The sequence below is a fragment of the Myotis myotis genome, unplaced genomic scaffold (assembly GCF_014108235.1).
Source record: "Myotis myotis isolate mMyoMyo1 unplaced genomic scaffold, mMyoMyo1.p scaffold_m19_p_7, whole genome shotgun sequence".
Lineage (NCBI taxonomy): Eukaryota > Metazoa > Chordata > Mammalia > Chiroptera > Vespertilionidae > Myotis > Myotis myotis.
In genome coordinates, this window is record NW_023416379.1 from 9888308 (window position 1) to 9903262 (window position 14955).

Consider the following 14955-nt stretch of genomic DNA (forward strand, 5'->3'; position numbering starts at 1 on the left):
TCTCTCCTGCTCTTGAGATCTCCAGTTGAGACTCCTGCGGGTTGACAGTTCTGTGAGGAGGAGTCTGAGGATCCATCTGCCAATTCTCGTTTATTCCACTCCCCACGTACCCCAACTCCAGATCCGTGTGGAAGTTGCACAGCCGCTATCCCCGCAAGTTCTGAAGATCCATGGGGTCTTTGCCTTATGCATTAGCTTGTGTGGGGTTTTTTTGTTAGTTTGTTCGTTTGTGTTTGGGATGTTTTTTTAAGATGTTGGCAACAGGACTTTATTAATAAACAAGAGACGTGAAACTCCAAGGAGAGAGTTTGCACAGTTGTTCCTTTCAGTTTTCACTGTTCTAATAGGAGTTCAGTGAATAGGTTTGCAAATCTTTTTTTTAAATTTTGTTTTATTGCTTAAAGTATTACAAAGAGTATTACATATGTCTCCTTCCCCCCCCCTTGACAAGGAAACTTGACAGAGGATCATGCAGTCCTTAAAAATAAAAGATCACAGAGGAAGTAGACTGATACAGACAATAATCAATAATAATGTGCATTGTGATATAAAGATCCAAAAGGAAATGAAATAAAAATTATGGGCATCTCATGCCAAGAGGGAAACACCAGAATCAAATGTTCCCAGTGACTGAAGACAACCCCTCATCCATGGAGGCAAAGCACATCCAGTAAAATAGCTGGGTTATTTTTAAAAATTTATTTTCCTTGGACTCCTCACAACCTTTCTCCTACATCTTTGAACAATTTGATGGGATCTAATTTATTTGCAGCTCTTTATATATCCTGGATGGTGATTCTTTGTTATGAGGGGATTAAACAGCTTTGAGAAGTAGAGATGTTTCCACCCTAACCGGTTTGGCTCAGTGGATAGAGCATCAGCCTGTGGACTGAAGGGTCCTGGGTTTGATTCTGGCCAAGGGCATGTACCTTGATTGCTGGCTCAATCCCCAGTGGGAGGCAGCTGGTCCATGTTTCCCTCTCATCAATGTGTCTAACTCTCTATCTCCCTTCCTCTCTATAAAAAGCAATAAAATATATTTTTAAAAAATAGAGATGTTTCAGCCACTGAAGGAGGTGAGTCTGTGGGGACAGAATCACAGGTAAGTCCCTGCGTGGGTGCAGTGTGCTGGTAATATCAGAAAAATCCTCATTCCTTAGAATCCATATGATTTTTTTATTCCATAATATGACTAAGATGGTAAATTCTGTTTCCATAGTAACTTATCAGAATCCCTGGTTTCATTTACTGCATGACGTGGACAAACAATAATCACCTAAAATACTGTGTGTTATAAAACAAAATTCCTACGGAATTGTATTTTTATAAAATTACTTTATAGAGAGATATAAATTTAAGTAGCATTACATAGTTTAAAACTTTCTAAAAGTAACCATCATAAATATCATTTTCCCCTTTAAAAGATGGTGAGGCCCTGACTGCTTTGACAGTGTACAGAGCATCAGCCCAAAGGTTGGTCAAGGGCACATACCTCCCTTTGCAGGTTCCCCGACCCCCGTAGGGCTACATGCAGGAGGCAACCAACTGATATGTCTCTCTCATATCCATGTTTCTCTCTCTCTAGAAACTCCTTCCTACCTCCCTTCCACACTCTCTAGAAATCAATAGAAAAAATATCCTCGGGTGAGCCTTTTTAAATTAATTAATCAAATAATAAATAAAATAACAATAAAAGATCCTGATGTAGAGATCTTCCTCATTTTCCACAGCCAAAGGAGAGACTGGGAAATGTTCTCTCTGGCTAGATTTCTTCTTCAAGCAGCTGGAGAACTAAATGCAAGAATTATAACAATTGGCACCAAGAGAAAATGGAGCCAAATGTTGAAAAACGTGCAGAGTTGCCAAACATCTCATGGACTAAAGGGCATGAGCATTGCATCTGCTGTATCCTCACGACCTTCTGCAAGTCTCTGCATTTGCTGTAAGGACTGCGGCTCCTGGAGGTCAACAGGTGAACAGCTGGAGTTGGAAAGGCAGCCAAACAGCTGAGACACCTTCTGAACTAGACCACACTCCCAGCAGCATTTGAGCATCTTCTGCCATCTGAAAAGAAACATGTGTATGTTCCACAGGCTGAGAAAATCCTGGGTCAGTTCCCCTGGGGCTACCTACCCCAAACCCTTCCATCTCGGAGCCCCACCATCATGAGAGTCATATATTCCCCATCAGTTCTCACCACCACCCTGGGTCCTACAGCTTGTACCCATATCCTACCACCTTTACCACAAAGCAAGTCAGAACTAAAGACAGGTGGGGCTCAGGACTCAAGGTGCAAATGAACTGTTATGCTCCCTCTACTGAAGTTTTGAGTCTAAAGAAAGCGCAGAGGAGCCTTGTCCAAAGAGAGAGGCCTGCATCCTGGTTCCTGTACCACTGGGGACGGTTGGAGTTGTGGCAAAGATCCTTCTATGCCCTGCTCTCCTCATCCTGGTTAAAGGCTCACCACTCTGGGAGTGAGTGTCCCTGCCCTGCCCCATGGATTCCTGCTCCAGTCACCTGTCAGCATCCAACTCCACCAGCAGCTCAGCCACACCTATCCCTGGAGTCTCCTCTGCTCAAGGCAGGGGGTGCTCAGTGGTGCAGGATTTGAACTGTAGAAGACACTGGCTGCCAGGTGATTGAATCAGGACTCAGCCACAATTCCCAGGGAGTTCCAGAAAAAAATGGCTTCCATCTAACTTGTCTGCACAGTCCGTACTGTTTACCGTCTCTCTTACCTGATGTCTCCAAGTCACTTACTGAGAAGGCAGATGTGAACTCCAGCATTTTGGATTGTTTCTTCAAGACCTTCTACCTCTCTTCCTGGTATCAGACCCAGGTCCCTCTCCTCTTAGCCCCCTGCATACTCCCTTCCCCTGGACATATCACATGGAGCCACCATGCTGCTCTCACCGGAATGGGAGTATTGCCCATGTCCTGTGTGCCTGCTGTTCCCACACCACACACACTGGCCCCAAATACACTCTCCCAAACAGAGAATCTGAGTGAGGGCTGAAATCACTAAACTCCTTTAGCATCTACAGCTGTTAAGCCTTGGTATGGGACCCTCCTTTCCCACTGCTTTGACAGAAGATAGCAGAACTGAGAGCTGAGCATTTCCAAGTTATTGCTATCAAGCCATATTACATGTTAGCTCCCTAGTCTAATTTTCACAAAGAGAAGGTTTAGTGAGGGGCCAGGGACAGGCTGGGAATTCACCTTTCCCTGTCCGCATTCCAGGCCATCTGCCCTTCATTTCTGATTCAATTCTGCCTCTTTACCTTTTCCTGTAATGGTACCCGATGATACAAATGATGATCAGGACAATCACAGATACGATGACAATGATGGCCCCGGTCTCCAATAGGTCTGTGATCTTGGCTGGTGAAGCTGAGGCTATGATTGGTGTGGTTGTGGCTGGGGCGGGAACTGTGACTGGTGCATCTGCATGAAAACACAAGAGTGACATCCTATGCAGTACTCAATTCTGAGGAGACACCTCCTCAGCTACTGATGTCCCAGGTAATCCTATGTTGCAGACAGTTTCTACCCCTTTCAGTGAGTCAGCCACTGTGGCAGGTCCTGGGGTTGGAACAAGGAATGGAGATGGGCCCTGTCTCAAATGGGGGAAGAAGGGTCACAATATACCCAGTCACTCCTGCTGTGACAGAAGAGGAGGACACTCACAAGGAAGGTGGCAGGGAAGTCTTCCCAGGAGCTGATTTGAGGTGATACTGAAGCATTTCCAGAAATAGGCCAGGTGAGATGAAGAAGAAAAGTGATGCCAAGAAGAGGGAACACTAAAGAACAGGTCCGAAAACAGATTCCTGAGGAGATGAGAAGGGAAAGGAGAGATGGTAGAACACACCCATGGCCATTACTCTCCCAAGAACTCACCGCAGATTAGTCACTTTTCAAACACACTCACACCCATTCACCCACAGGCTTACACGCTGAGACACACATATACACACTCTTACACACACACATTCACACAAGGTTAGGTCTAGCTTATCTCAAGAGAACTACACCTTCCTTGTCTCCCCTGTTACCTGTTCTCTCCAGCTCTTTCTTCCAGTGCACCGAGCATTGATGCAATTTCTTAGAGTCTCCCTATAAGGTTTTTTTGAAGAACTTGTTCAATCCCTCATCATTCTCCCACTTCTTTTTCAGCCGTTCACCTACGGAATTATCCGCTCTATACTCTTCTATCTCAGAGTGAAAGGTAAGGAACCTCTCTCCACCCAAGGAAAATTCCAAGGATCCACTGGTGCTTCCATCGGCTTTGCACAGGCACGTCATCCTGACCTGCAGGGGGAGAGGAGCTGCCCCACAGTCCCCATGGGAAAGACATCAGCCTCTGGTCTTGACAAACGCTTCACCCCCCTGGTGTCCACCTCTTCTGAACACTTCTAACCCTGCCCTGCTCTCCCAGACCTTTCTGCTGGTCCCACAATCTGCTCACTAATGCCCTTGGGTTTTTCAAATTTACCTCCATCTGGGTATTTCTCCTGTTTAATGTCAGGCAGTAATCCTTTGATATTGTCACCCACATCGTTCAGGGTAGTGGGCATTATTTTACAAGAATCCGTGGCCTTTCCCTCATCTCTCAGGAAATTCATAGGTATGACCTTATTGCTGCCACATTCATTTGAAAGAAACTTCTCTCCATCGATCTGTCCTTGGACCTTGCACCGTGGTTCATTAAAAGAAATGTTGAAATCATAGCGAAGAGAGTGAGAATCTGTGAAGGAAAAATGCTGTTGAGGACTGGGGTGGGAAGAAAAAGACCCAAAACACCAGCCCCCATCTCTGTGACAGCAAGACTGTCCCCATGACAACTGGGCTGTTAGAGCAGGCCTGACCCTGCCCAGTGCCTCCCTTCACCAGGGGAAGGTTGGTGCCCCTCCATTGCTTGAGGAGGACCAGGAAGCGTCTGCCTGCCAGAAAACCCCACATCTCCAGATACGTCCTCCCTGAGAACACCAGGCCTATACTCATCATCAGCCCATAACCAAAGCAGGGACATGCCAGGTGGCTAGGAGGATAGGTCTAGATGCCCGAGGATTGTCAGAAACTGGCACAGTAACCAGCATGTAGGGTCAGCTGTTGGGAAAGCTGGGTGGCAGGTGGAGGAATTTGGATTCATTCCACGGTTGGAGAATGGAGACTTTACAATTATGGGTCATGGGATTCTGCATGGCCAAGGGAGGCAGTGCTAACTTGCTGCTAGGATAGCTCTGGCTAGCTTTGGAGAAGGCATGGCTACAATGCATGGGACAGAAAAGCCAGAACTTCTGAGCCACATAGGAGAGGAAGGGACCAGATGGCTCAGAGAAGTGACTATGCCAGGAGGAGATAATATGAAAAGGCAGGAGAGTGTCCAATCAACCTGCTCCCTGGGAAAGCCTAAAGATAAATTCTGATTTATGAAGCTGATGAGGAAAGCATGGATGAGAAGAGCACCAGAATTCTCAAAAAGCTCACTGATGACTTTAGCTGAAGGTCAGGAATCTGGTAGGGTCCGTGTTCCCCAAAATGGCTTCCAGTAGTAATGGGGACAGACAATGTCAACATAATAACTTATTGGTACAGGTGCGCTATGTCAAGACAAAGGAGATATGATCATTGAGATGATTGGGAAGCTCAGAAATCCAACCAGAGCCTCAACCACAGAGAGCTATGACTATGGCTCATAGAACAGGATGATCCTAGAGGCAAAGGACCAAGAGCCAACCTGAATACTAACCGCTGGATTTAAATAATTAAAACAAACAAAGACAAAACACATAGTAAGGAAATTTAAGTATAATATTCTCAAATGGTCTTCCCATTTCTCTAAATAGAAAGTTAAAACAGAGACGGAAGATGGCGGCGATATAGGCAGACACATCCCAGGTCGTGTCCTGGAGCAAATGGAGTGAGCAGCTGAAACTAATAACACCCACCCTGAACCGGCAAAATTACTCAGCTGGTGAGACAGTTTGCAGCCGGAAAGGGCAGAACTCCCCTGGAAAGCAGATCCAAGCAACAGCAGCCTCCTGAGCACCACACCCTCTGTCTGAGGAACAGCAGCTGTACGTGAAGCCTCCCCCCACCAGCCAGAAGAGCCACCACATCTGTGAACAGCACCCACCAGAGGAGCTGCTGCCAACTGAGGAACAGCTGCTACCGCAACCGCCCGAGGAGCAACCATAGCCCAAGGAGCCACTGCCACCCAGGGAACAGCCACTGAATGATTCAATGTCTAGATATGTCAGTGAGATCAAACATGGGTAGACAAAGAAACCCCCAAAGGAAAGAGAAGGAGGACTCTCCAGAAAAGCCGCTAAGTAATACAGAGGCATGCAACATGACAGAAAAACAATTCAGAATAAGGGTCCTAGAGTGCATAAACCGGATGGAGGAAAAAATCAACAACTTCTGCAAGAAGCTAGAAGAAACAGATGAAAAAGTGAACTACCTATGCAAGAAGCAAGAAGAAACAGATGAAAAAATCAATAGCATATGGAAGAAGCTAGAAGAAACAGATGAAAAAATCAACAACTTAAGTAAGACCCAAGAAGAAATGAAGACTGATATAGCTGCAATAAAAAACACCATTGAAAGTATCAACAGTAGACTAGGAGAAGCGGAGGACCGAATTAGTGAATTAGAAGACAAGGAAGCAAAACACACCCAAAATGTACTGCAATTGGAGAAAAAAATTAAAAGACAGGAGGAGAGCCTAAGGGAGCTTTGGGACAACATGAAACAAAACAACATACAAATAATAGGGGTACCAGAACAACAGAAAGATGAACAAGGATTAGAAAACCTATTTGAAGAAATAATATCAGAAAACTTCCATGAGGTGGGGAAGAAAAAAGTAACACAAGCCCAGAGAGTCCCAAAAAAGGTGAACCCGAAAAGACCCACACCAAGACACATCATAATTACCATGGCAAACATTCAGAACAAAGAGAGAATCTTACAGGCTGCAAGAGAGAGACAGAAAGTTACATACAAGGAATCCCCCATTAGATTATCAAATGATTTCTCAACAGAAACACATCAGGCCAGAAAAGAATGGACAGAAATTTACAAAGTGATGCAAAGCAAAGCACTGAATCCAAGAATACTCTATCCAGCAAGGCTATCATTCAAACTTGAAGGGGAAATAAGAAGCTTCACAGACAAAAAAAAGGCTAAGGGAGTTTATCACCACCAAGCCAGCAATGCAGGGAATGCTAAAGGGACTGGTGTAAAAAGAAGAAATAAAAAGCTCAGAAAGAAAACAGCCACACAAAAAAAGAAATGGCTACAAACAAGTACCTTTCAATAATAACTTTAAACGTAAATGGACTAAATGCTCCAAACAAAAGACATCGAGTGGCTGAATGGATAAAAAAACATTACCCATACATCTGCTGTCTACAAGAGACCCACCTCATTAGAAGGGACTCTCACAGACTGAAAGTGAAAGGATGGAAAAATACCTTTCAGGCAAATGGAAAGGAAAAGAAAGCTGGGGTAGCAATACTTATATCGGACAGATTAGACCTCAAAGTGAAGGCCATAACAAGAGGTAAGGAAGGCCACTCCATAATACTAAAGGGATCAATACAACAAGTAAATATAACCCTGGTAAACATATATGCACCCAATGCAGGAGCACCCAAATTCATAAAAAAACTCCTGGAAGATATCAAAGGAGAGATCGACAAGAATACAATCATGGTAGGGGACTTTAATACACCACTGACAGCACTGGATAAGTCCTCTAGACAAACAATCAGCAAAGAAACAGCAATCCTAAATGACTCACTAGATCAGATGGACTTAATAGACATCTTCAGAACACTCCACCCCAAAGCCAGGGAATATACATTCTACTCAAGTGCTCATAAGACATATTCAAAAAGAGACCATATATTGGATCACAAGCAAAGTATCCCCAAATTCAAGAAGATTGAAATCATAAAAAGCATCTTCTCAGACCATGATGGCATAATATTAGAAATAAACTACAATAAAAACAACCCAAAATACTCAAACACTTGGAAGCTGAATAGCATGTTATTAAATATTGATTGGGTTACCAATGAGATCAAAAAAGAAATTAAAAACATCCTGGAAACTAATGACAATAAAAACACAACAATCCAAAACCTATGGGACACAATGAAAGCAGTCCTGAGAGGGAAGTTTATGGCTCTACAGGCCTATCTCAAAAAACATGAAAAAAATGGTAGTAAATCATCTAACTCTACAACTCAAAGAATTAGAAAGAGAGCAACAAGAAAACACCAGAGTGAGCAGAAGGAAGGAGATAATAAAGATTAGAGCAGAAATAAATGACATAGAGACCAAAAAAACAACACAGAAAATCAATGAAACCAAGAGCTGGTTCTTCGAAAGGATAAACAAGATTGACAAACCTCTAGCCAGACTCACCAAGAAGCAAAGAGAGAGGACCCAAATAAACAAAATCAGAAATGATAGAGGCGAAATAACAACAGACCCCACAGAAATACAAATGATTGTTAAAAAATACTATGGACAATTCTACTCCAACAAACTAGACAACCTGGAGGAAATGGACAAATTCCTAGAAAAATACAACATCCCAAAACTCAATCAGGAAGAATCTAAAAATCTCAACAGGCCAATAACTATGGAAGAAATTGAAGCAGTCATCAAAAAGCTTCCAGCAAACAAAAGCCCAGGACCAGACGGCTTCACAGGGGAGTTTTACCAAACATTCAAGGAAGAACTAAAACCTATCCTCCTCAGACTACTACAAAAAATTCAAGAGGAAGAACACTTCCAAGCTCATTCTATGAAGCCAGCATCACCCTAATACCAAAACCAGGTAAAGACAACACAATGAAAGAGAATTACAGGCCAATATCCCTCATGAACATAGATGCCAAAATCCTCAACAAAATCTTAGCAAATCGGATCCAGCAGTACATCAGAAAGATCATACACCATGACCAAGTAGGATTTATCCCAGGGATGCAAGGATGGTACAATATCCGCAAATCAATAAACGTGATACATCACATAAACAAATTGAAAGAATAAAACCACATGGTCATATCAATTGATGCAGAAAAAGCATTTGACAAAATTCAACACCCATTTTTGATAAAAACTCTCAGTAAGGCGGGAGTAGAAGGATCATACCTCAACATAATAAAAGCCATATTTGACAGTCCTACAGCCAACATCATACTCAATGGACAAAAACTAACACCATTTCCCCTAAGAACAGGAACAAGACAGGGATGCCCCCTCTCACCACTCCTGTTCAACACAGTACTGGAAGTGTTAGCCATTGCAATTAGGCAAGAAGAAGAAATGAAAGGCATCCAAATTGGAAAAGAGGAAGTAAAACTGTCCTTATTTCCAGATGACATGATATTATACATACAAAACCCTAGAGACTCCATCAAAAAGCTACTAGACTTAATACATTAATTTGGCAATGTAGCAGGATACAAAATTAACCCCAAGAAATCTGAGGTATTTCTATACACCAATAGTGAACTTTCAGAAAGAGAGATTATAAAAACAATCCCATTTACCATCGCACCAAAAAAATTAAGCTACCTAGGAATAAACTTAACTAAAGAGGTAAAAGGCTTCTACTCAGAAAACTACAGGACGTTGAAAAAAGATATAGAGGAAGACATAAACAGATGGAAAAACATACCGTGTTCATGGATTGGTAGAATCAACATCATTAAAATGTCCATACTACCCAAAGCAATCTATAAATTCAACGCACTTCCTATTAAAATACCAATGGCATAATTCACAGGCCTAGAATGAACTCTCCAAAAATTCATCTGGAATAAAAAAAGACCCCGAATAGCTGCAGCAATCCTGAAAAAGACCAAAGTAGGTGGGATCTCAATACCAGATATCAAGATGTATTACAAAGCCACTGTTCTCAAAACTGCCTGGTACTGGCACAAGAACAGGCATAGAGATCAATGGAATAGAATAGAGAGCCCAGAAATCGGCCCGAACCAATATGCTCAATTAATATTTGACAAAGGAGGCAAGAACATACAATGGAGCCAAGATTGTCTCTTCAATAAATGGTGTTTGGAAAATTGGACAGATCTATGCAAGAAAATGAAACTAGACCACCAACTTACACCATACACAAAAATAAACTCAAAATGGATAAAGGACTTAAATGTTCGACGGGAAACCATAAAAATTCTAGAAGAATCCAAAGGCAACAAAATCTCAGACATATGCCGAAGCAATTTCTTCACCGATACAGCTCCTAGGGCACTTGAAACTAAAGAGAAAATGAACAAATGGGACTACATCAAAATAAAAAGCTTCTGCACAGCAAAAGAAACCATCAACAAAACAAAGAGAAGACCCACTGTGTGGGAAAACATATATGCCAATGTCATATCTGATAAGGGCCTAATCTCCAAAATTTATAGGGAACTCATACAACTCAACAAAAGGAAGATAAACAATCCAATCAAAAAATGGGCAAAGGACCTAAATAGACACCTTTCAAAAGAGGACATTCAGAAAGCCAAGAGACATATGAAAACATGCTCAAAGTCACTAATCATCCGAGAGATGCAAATCAAAACAACAATGAGGTACCATTTCACACCTGTCAGACTGGCTATCATCAACAAATCAACAAACGACAAGTGCTGGAGAGGATGTGGAGAAAAAGGAACACTGGTGCACTGCTGGTGGGAATGCAGACTGGTGCAGCCACTATGGAAGACAGTATGGAGTTTCCTCAAAAAACTGAAAATGGAACTCCCATTTGACCCTGTGATCCCACTTCTAGGAATATATCCCAAGAAACCAGAAACACCAATCAGAAAGGATATATGCACCCCTATGTTCATAGCAGCACAATTCACCATAGCTAAGATCTGGAAACAGCCTAAGTGCCCATCAGTAGGTGAATGGATTAGAAAACTGTGGTACATCTACATGATGGAATACTATGCTGCTCTAAAAAGGAAGGAACTCTTACCATTTGCAACGCCATGGATGGAACTGGAGAGCATTATGCTAAGTGAAATAAGCCAGTCAATGAAGGAAAAATACCACATAATCTCACTCATTCATGGATAATAGAGACCATTATAAACTTTTGAACAATTATAGATACAGAGGCAGAGCTGCCTCAAACAGATTGTCAAACTGCAGCGGGAAGGCCGAGGAGGGTTGGGGGGCATGAGGGAGGGGAGTAAGAGATCAACCAAAGGACTTTTATGCATGCATATAAGCATAACCACTGGACATAAGACACTGGGGGATAGGGGAGGCTAGGGGACTGTCAAGGGCGGGGGGAAAAAATGGACACGTATGTAATACCCTTTGTAATACTTTAAGCAATAAAAAAAAAAAAAAGAAAGTTAAAACAGATTTTATGCCAGCTGGTGTTGCTCAGGGGTTGAGTGTGCACCTATGAACCAGGAGGTCACAGCTTGATTCCTGGTCAGGGCACATGCCCAGGTGCTGGTTCGATCCCCATTGCAGGGAGGGGGTGGGCATGCAGGAGGCAGCTGATCAATCATTCTCTATCATTGATGCTTCTACCTCTCTCTCCCTCTCCCTTCTTCTCTGAAGCCAATAAAAAATATATTTAAAGACAAGCAAACAAAAAAGTATTTTATCTTGGATAAAACGACAGAGATGAATACCAACTTTAAACCCTAAAGGGTGAAGGATATGAATCATATTCTATAGCCATGTAGTAAGGGTCTGTCTGGAGACTTTCTGTAAATGGCTAGCTACTAAGTAGTTTAGACTGTGCAGACCACAGGTCTCTTTGCATCTACTTACTCCGTGTTGTAGCATGAAAGTAGCCAGACAATATGAATGAATGAATGAATGAATGAATGAATGAATGAATGAATGAGAGTGGCTGGACCTGCCACTAGGGCCCTGTGAACCACAGCGTCTGGGACACTAGAGGTGTCAGTGCTGGGAAAAGTTGCTCTGTACTTCAAGGCATCCTAATTGGAGAAGTCATATCACAGACCCACAGGGTCAGAAGAGAGGCCATGCCACTTGCAGCAGGGAAATCCGCACCTGATGGAGATGAGGCCTCTGGCTAAGGGGTATCAGCATTGCCCAGCATGAGGGTCATTAGGTAAGGTGGGCTGAGTGCTTATAAGGTAGAAGTGGCTTTTCTGGCACTGAAATGAGCAGGGTCCCAGGGAACAAATGAGATGCAGAAGCAGGTGGCTCCAGTCTTGATACCAAAATGTACCAGCACCACTCTCAGCTCACACCTATGGCTTCATGCAGTATTCCTCATGGGCCTCTTCCACCAAGGAATCCCTCCACAGAAAGGAGGGAGCCATGGCCCCCCACCTGTGGGATCCACATCCTCTCACAGTCGCCCCACCCAAAGCCACAGGCAGGACAGGGCAGGGTTCTGGCTCTTCAACACACTGCAGAGGCACCTGGGAGATGATTTCCTAGGGCCATGGTCGGCAAACTGTGGCTCTTGCCACATCTGGCTCTTTGGCCCCTTGAATGTGGCTCTTCCTAAGCCTTAGGAGTACCCTAATTAAGTTAATAACAATGTACCTACCTATATAGTTTAACTCCTAGAGTGCCGGGGGGGCGCGATCACGCTCCTCCCGTCTTTCACCAAAAGTGCCAGGAGCGCTATCAAAGCTTCGAAATGGCGTCCAGTTCTAAGTCTGCTTTTATTAGTGATGATGATATTGCTAAATATGTCAATGTAGTGAAGGTTTCCTTAAGTTTTTGAATATGTAACTTCACTTACTTGCAATTCATAATTTTTTTCCTAAACTGCTGTAAAATTAGCAAAAATACCTTGGCAATTTTAGGATAGTTCCTAGGATATTGGTTGGCACTCAAAGGGTTAAGTTTAAAAATTTTTGGCTCTGAAAACAATTTCAATCATTTTACTGTTGATATTTGGCTCTGTTGACTAATGAGTTTGCCGACCACTGTCCTAGGGGACGGGCACCCATATCTGGGGCGAGGACACTAGGACAATGGCCACAGCTGATCCCTCATTAGTTTGCATGTTGTCCTTGGCTGCTCTTGGACCCCAAGCATGGAGGTGCCTAGTGCTTACACAGAAGGCATACACGAAGTGGTCTGTAAAGAAAAACACCCACTGTCTGCCCTTTAGAGAAAAAATCCTACAGATCTGCCCTAATCGATCCCCTTTCCAGGCTGCTGCCTCCGCAGTAGGTGAAAAATATGGGTTGGGGACCAAAGGGTAGAGGGAGCGGGTGCCCCTTCGTCACCAGCACCCCAGGGTCATCCTTTGGAAAAATGCGCTGCTGTCCCTCCTGCTCCGGGCGCAGACGCTATGGCTGGTGTGTCCTCAGGCAACAGGGATAAAGCGCCACTTGGCCGAGGAAGTGATCAGGCTCACGTCACGGATAAAAAGGTATTGGAAGCACTGGTTTGGGGGACCCCCCCGCCCCGAGAATTGGGCAATAAACCTGGGTGGGCTGGGGAGGGGAGCAGGGGCTCCCGAGGGAACAGGAGAGGGACAGGCTGGTGCAGAGTGGGGGGAGGTAGGACCTGCAGGGCATGGGCTCAAAAGAAGAAGTGGCCGATGACTAAGTGCAGTCAGAAACTGCTGGCAGAGCGCCCAGAAAGTTCAGAGCTGGAGAAAGTGCGGGGCTGGGTGAACGTGCTGTGAGAAGGGGGGTTCCTGTCTGTGGGTCCGACTTTGAGAAGCGCCCCGGTCCAGGGACAGGGGTCTCAGTTTCCCAGAAGCACGACTGGGGCGGGCGGGAGAGCGGACTGGGAAGCGCAGCGTCTTTCCTCCTTCGCTCCTGACCAGCGGCCCCGCATCACCTTCTCTCCTGCCGCCTCTTTCTTTCCCTTTTGCCCGGGAGGCATCCAGCTGCCCGGACGCCGAGGGTACTGAGCCCGTGGAGGGGACGGAGGAGGAAGGTTCTGGACCGGCCATGGGCTCTGCCCGCGAGTTTAAAGCCTCTGCTGCCCGCTCCCCGCCGCTGAGACCCCATAGGAACTCACCTCCGCGCCCCCAGGCGCAGGGCGTCCCCCGCGCACAGTGAGGCAGCACCGCGAGCAGCGGGAGGACGAGGCCGAACTCGAACCCCGGGGTCCTCTCCATGGCGAGCAGCCGCCCAGTGCGCTCCCCTCCGGGCGGACAGGCGGGCGGCTCCGGGCGGACTGGCGAGTGACTCCGGGCGGGCGGCGTGAGGCGCAGAGGGCCGGGGAAGAGAGTCCCAGGCCGAGACCGTTCCTTCCTCGCCCTTTTCCGGGGCTGTCGCTTTCGTGACCAGGAGAGGAGGACAGGAGCCTAATAAGTGCAGTCAGTGAATGAGCGCAGGTGGAATCCCAGCAAGAATCCAGCCCGCCTCCCCCTACCGGAGGTCACGTTTTTTCAACCCGCCAATCAGAGCTGTATTTTTTCCGCAGCCCCGCCTCCTTTCTTCCATCCTCCCCACCCCGCCTCTTCCTGCCACTCTTCTGTCTACTCAAGTCGCCTCCCTCACCACAAGACTAGACACACACTCCCAGTCCACTTTCTACCCGCACCGTTCCCACCACCCGCAGCCCAGGAGAGGGGAAGAGAGATGCCTCCTGAATACCGAGCCTGCCTGATGACACCCACAAAACCACCCACACCCCACCCTCTCCCAACACACTTTTCCACCCAGGACCCCTCCTTCCCACCAGCAGCGCACACGTGGGGAGGCAGGAACAAGAGGTGTTACCAGGACAGGGGTGTTGGGCAGGGTCTCCACCCACAGGCACCCACACAACCCTTGCCCCTTCCCTGCTCCCACACTTGGCCACACACAGCAAACCCTCCATCAGAACCATTTCTCTTCACCTAGAACAGCGGTTCTCAACCTGTGGGTCGCGACCCCTTTTGGGGGTCGAACAACCCTTTCACAGGGGTTGCCTAAGACCGTCGGAAAACACATATTTGTAATTGAA

General features: G+C 45.4%; 1 pseudogene; it reads right to left on the reverse strand.

The window, feature by feature from the left end:
• Positions 1-693: 693 nt before the first annotated feature.
• LOC118660672 lies at positions 694-14438 on the reverse strand (annotated as a pseudogene).
• Positions 14439-14955: the final 517 nt, after the last annotated feature.